Here is a 5,950-nt window from a genome sequence, read left to right on the forward strand (position 1 = left end):
CCGACTTTTCGTCATTTTCATATTCTTTTCTGGACTTCGCGGAAACCGCATCTTCGGATTTCAGTGCCAGTTCCCTTACTTTCGGACGGATTCGTTTTCCACCGCCTCTCGGATAAGTAGGGATTGTACATTTCACGCCAGTATTAGGACAAGTGGCTATAATATGTTGATCTCCATCCGGGAAATTCTGAATACTTGAATGGTCAAGGCATCAAACGGTCTACCCAATAATACTTGATACGGCGCTTCCTCAACAACGTGAAGCTGGAGATAGACCGTAATTTCTCCGAACCGGAAGGGCACATTTCTAGGTAACCCTTTAGTTCTTTGAAGTTGGCCATTAGCCAACTGCATCAAAATATTGGATTCCGGATCCCATGTCAGACCAAGTCCAACAGCCACAACCATATCAATCGCAACTATCTGTGATCCGCCGTCAGTGACGGCTTCAACCTCTTCCTTAGAACCATTTATCTCAGGGAAAATGCATCGGAGGGTATCCATAACCCTTGCGACGATTATCACTTTCTTTCTATCTTCCGGAGGTAGGTCGCTGATATATTGTTCTACCGCGTCTTTGTGTACCACCGAGCCTTCTTCAAGATGGCCTCGGGGCTCCTCCAAAATTTCGAAAGTCTGTGTGACTTCAACGTCTTCGATATTGACAAATTCGGTATCTTCGCTGAAGCCTGACAAAATGTCTCATCCGAGCTTTTCTTCTGTTCCGGCTTCTTTAAAGAACGCATTCGCATTTCTTCTAGGAAGCCTTCGGTTCCTAATCTTCCGCATCAAAGCTTTTTGTAATTCCGGAGAGGCTTTAATAGCATGCTCTGCCGAAATTTCAACTTCTTTCCGCAAAATCTTTTCTGCAATACTATCGACTGCTTTCTGTTTTACCAACTTCCAATCCGTGTTGGATAATGATTCCTTCGGCCTTACAGCCTTTCTGATCTCTTCAGCACGAGTAGAAACTACCCTTTCTTTAGAAGAACTATTTTCTTTAAGTTCTTCTTTCCTTGGGAGAGCATAGTCTCTTGGCTGAAATATTCTTTCGACCGGTTTTACACGATCAAATGGTCTTTCCTGAGGAACATCTTCTTCCTCGATTTCTTCAATTCGCGCATTATCTGGGGACTTCACTGAAGTCTCTGTTTTCTCTCCATTTTCTTCTTCCTCCTCTCTCATCTGAGGAATTATATATCTGGATCTATCGAAATTCTTAGGCGTATTTATTACAACCTGCGGTATCAATTTTCTAGGTTCCTCTAGGGTCTTTTTGGTATTCAGGGCTTTAGCATTCCTGCCCTCTCTATCCTGCCCTTTCATCAGATCTCCTAGTTTTTTGACCCATTCAATTTCTTCATAAGAACCGCTAACGCGTGCGACTCATCGCTTCCAATTTCTTTCAACGTTTCTTCTAACGCATACTGAAAACTGTTCACTACGGTCGGTTCTTCTTCTACTTCATACAACATACTTTGAGCTGCTGCAGAGCTTGCGGCCAGCCATCCTCTTTCTTTGGCAATTGCCAACACTCTCTCTGCACGAGTAGGACCGGGTTCCTTCACATTTACAAATGGAAGTCGACTTCCGTCCTTCAACTCAATCTTTCCTTCGGAATTTCTTTTCAAAATTCCATTTTCCAGCAACTTCGCTTGCTCTGGACAGTCCCTCGCGGTATGCCCTTCTTTGCTACAGAACCAACACTGAAGATCATCCAGCCAGTTGGACTTCGCTGAAGTCTCGTTATTATTGCGCGGCCGATCTGGTCGATCGCAAGGTCGCTGGTACTGGTTTCCACTACTTTGGTTACCATTATTTGCACCAACTTTCACTAACTTCATGACTTCGAGAAGTAACCAATTGGTATTTTTGGTTGCTTTACTCTGCTCGGAAACTTGATGTCCAAGTTCGCGAAGTTTCACATTGTAGGTATCCATTGATACTGATACTTTGTGTTCCCATTCATCCTTTATTTTTCTATCCTGTGTCTCTGGCATCGGAGGACGAACATACTGATCCGCTGTCTGTTTCACACCATGAAGTCTATTTAGGCCTTCCAGGGAGACACCTGAGTAAGTATCTCTACTCGAAACTCCAAGTCCTGGTGCATAAACACTTTGAACCATGGTAGCTGACATCGTAATTGCAGCTTCCTGGACTTCATCGATTGTCCAAGGGTCCTGACGCTTCTTGAGCTTCTCTCGAATGTCAGTGTCCCTTCGCATTTCAGACATAGCTTTCGCTACTAAATGCTTTCTAATCTCGTCTGCAAATCTTGGTTCCAACGTATTCAAATAATACGAGACTAGGTCAATATTCGTAATCAGCGGGGGCATAGTATTCTTCAACTTTTTAGCTTCTAAGTTGAATTCTCTATTAAATGCCACTAACTTTGACGTATGACCGAACGGAATGTACTTTGCTCGTTCACAGACAGCAAGAAGACGCTCCCTTGAGCTGATCTTCCTATCCTGTGCTTCAGGAAATTCCTGAAGCAACTCATCCTTGAAGAGCTCCCAGTTGTAACCTCTTGCAGAGGCAATAACATCTTCAAGCAACTCTTGGGTGGTCAGATCCATCTGTGTCATTGCGATGTTGATCTTCGCCTCATCATTCTCGATATTATTCCATCAAAAATAATCTTCTAGCGCAGTCAACCAAGCTTCAAACGTTTCCGGATGGTCTTTACTAAAGACCTGTAATCTCATCTTATGTTTGTCTCCTTTCAAGACCTCCCTAGCTTCCGCTGTGAGGTCCATCCATGACTGTTTCACTGGTCGAACCACATTTTCCTGTGGTTCTGGTCCTTCTGTATTTACTGAGTTTGCCATATTAGCTCTACTCAATAATTCAATATTAAAATCTAAGTCTCTCTCAAAAGATTGAAAAGGATCCGAAATATCTTCCGGTTCTGAAACTGGAGTATTCGCTGGAGGTACTGGTGGTTCCGGTGTTCCTTCTCTAACTTGTGATGAAGAGTTTTCTGGATCTTCGGTTTCTTCGCCGAAGTTCCTTATTCTTTCAAAAATAGATACAGCCGAAGTAGTTGCTAAGGCTCTATCCCTTAATGAGGCAAGTCTGAGACTATTAATCTCTTGTTGCAATTGTATATTTTCCTTTAGAAGAGCAACTTGCTTTTCTAATTCCTTTTCCTGTTGGATCTTAGAAATTCGATGTTCGGTTAATTCTAAGTTTCCTGCAGCGCTCGAAGTCTGCATTGATCTCGTTCGCGAAGTGCTAACTGCTTTTCCCTTATCTATTTTCTTAGATCTGGGTACAATTTTGACAAGTACTTCGGTTTGATCTCAACCAAATGAACAATTGTACTTCTTAGAAGCTAACTTCTGCGAAGTGTACGGTTTCAAGAATTCTTTCTTTCCTAGTAATACCACCCCCTGCGGTGGTCACCAGATAATAACGCTGTGCAACACCACTAAATATGGCTAGTAAACACACCTCAAGCACGAAGTACGCAAACCAAAACCACACCAAGAAGAGTATACACAAGTGTAAGGGGTGGAGGTCGGTATTCTTAAGGCTTTAGTTTTCACTAAGAGGCACCAAGAAAGATAGAATATGTGGGGTCTTCGGTTTTATAGTTGTTTCAATCAAGGTTCTTTCACTACAAGAGTGACAATATGATTCACAAATCCCAAAATTCGATATCTGACTTTTCAACAAAGCTTTTACAAGTCTTCGCCAAAGTTCGGTTTCAAGTTCAATATCCAAACTAGACAATAGCAATCCAAATTCAATATAAGTCCAAATTGACTTCAATATCCAGAGTTCAATTCCAAGACAATATGCCAATACCAAATTCAATTGCAATAATCTAATCTATCCTTCCAAACACAGAACACCAACTTCAGTGAAGACTGGGGCAAAGGTCAAATCTCAAGCGAATCCTAGTAGGTGAACTGCGTCTCCTCTCGTAGGTTGCTGGGGAAAATCCCTCTTTCCTGCCCTCCTTATATACGGTTTTTCTAATAGATAATAGTAAAAGTCCAAAATGTGTGTGAAACTGGTAAATAATAATGAAATCCCTTTCAGTCAAACAGAAACTCGCTTAATCGGGTATAATACAAGAGTTTTATGTGCTGAAGTGCCCAATCGAATATTAAACTGAATATCTGTTCCTTGTTTCCTGGTTGCGATGTAGGGACTTGACTTCGCCGAAGTACCCGACATATCCGCATTCTCCTGTTTTTCCTAGGGAACGAGTCCCTGTTTCAGGCATATCCATTCTTCCTGTTCCTGTTCTATTCCTTTTTGGAGAAGATCTAGCCTCGATCCTAGGCCCTGTCCCCAAGGTTTCCCTCTTGCAATCAAATAACACGTGCACTTCGCTGAAGTCCGTGTTTCCTTGGTTTTCCGAGAAATTCCTATTCCTTCCATTTTCCGTTCGTGAGAATCAGATGTTCCTTCCTTTATCCTTGTTTGGATTTCTATATCCGAGAATTCCAATATCCGAGCAGTCCAACCAGACTTCGTTGAAGTTTCAATAAAGTGTATAATAAAATCCCTATGTTTGCTATGAGCATTCCAGGAGTAAGAGGAGGCCTTCCAATACAAGAACGAAGGTTTTTAAACAGCTGCTTCCTGAAGTTCGTACAGTTTTCTGAACTTCAGCGAAGTCTCTCATCTTTCCTAATTTTGTACATTTCGTACAGATAAAGTCTCTTGTAGAGGCTCATGCTTTAACTAGAAGTGCAGGCTCACTCTAGTCCTATTAATCCCATAATTTATAACTCATAAGTGTTAAAATTGTATAAATATGCATCTTTAAGGTCTTTTCTGATTTATATCGCGATACCGTACTTGAACCAAGTCTCCAGGTTCAAAGTTTAAGGGTTTTATAGTGTGTATATATTCCCGTTCGTACTTGATCAAGTGTCTACGCTTTTCTTCTGTAATTCTATCTTGCATAGCTGTTACATGTGTTCTGTGTTTAGCTAGAGCTTGCGCTCGAAACCCAATCAACTCTTCTCATGATAGAAACCTATTGGGTAGCTTTACTAGCAATGTAGATTCCACAATATCAAGCGGTAGTATAGGTTCTGCACCGGTAACAAAGAAGTAGGGGGAGCAACCTAGGTCTTTCCTAGTTGTTACTCTATCCACCCACAAAATATGCTTCAAAAACCAGTACCATTTCGCAAGGTCTCCCGCTACGGCTTTCAAAAGTGTGCTCCGTAGATCGAAATGTGCTCTCTCAATCTTTCCGTTTGCTTGAGAATTGTATGGTCAAATCTTAATGCTACGGACACCATATTTGTCCGTAAGCCACCTTGCCATAGCAATCATTTGTGGTGCATTATCTGTAACAACCTCCTCAGGACAACCCCATCTACTAATGATATCGTCAAAGAACCATTCTGCGAGTATTCTAGCTGTATCACTTTGAATAGCCCTTGCTTCGGACCATCTGGATAGTGCACATCGTCTGTGAACAATTAGTTTACAACTGTTGCTAGCGGGAGTCATACTCAAAACATCTACATGGATCACTTGAAACAGCGACGGAGTATGAGTAACCACTGGTGGTATCCTCAACAGATCAAGCCTTCGATCCTGACATTCTTGACAGCTACGGACGAACCAATCTATGTCCTTGTCCATATGCAGCCACCAAAATCGTTTCTCCATGATCGACTTGGTCGCAAACATTCCTTTATGTCCTAGATGATCGTGACTTGCTACGAGCATCCACATCCTCTTATCAGGAACTACATACAACCTATGTTGCGTAGAACCATCTGTAGATCATTTGTACAGTCTCCCATCAGGGTCTAGAAAGAATTTTGATCCCAATGTAATGAAACTGTTCATTTTGTTTTTAGGTAACTCGTGTACAAAATCTGCTTCGGGATCTAGAAGCCACTCTTCAATTTGTGGAACTTTCTCATCAAACCTTTTAATCTCATTCATATATTCATGTATAGGCTTA

Source organism: Marasmius oreades, chromosome 7 (genome assembly GCF_018924745.1).
Source record: "Marasmius oreades isolate 03SP1 chromosome 7, whole genome shotgun sequence".
In the NCBI taxonomy this organism is placed as follows: Eukaryota; Fungi; Basidiomycota; class Agaricomycetes; order Agaricales; family Marasmiaceae; genus Marasmius; species Marasmius oreades.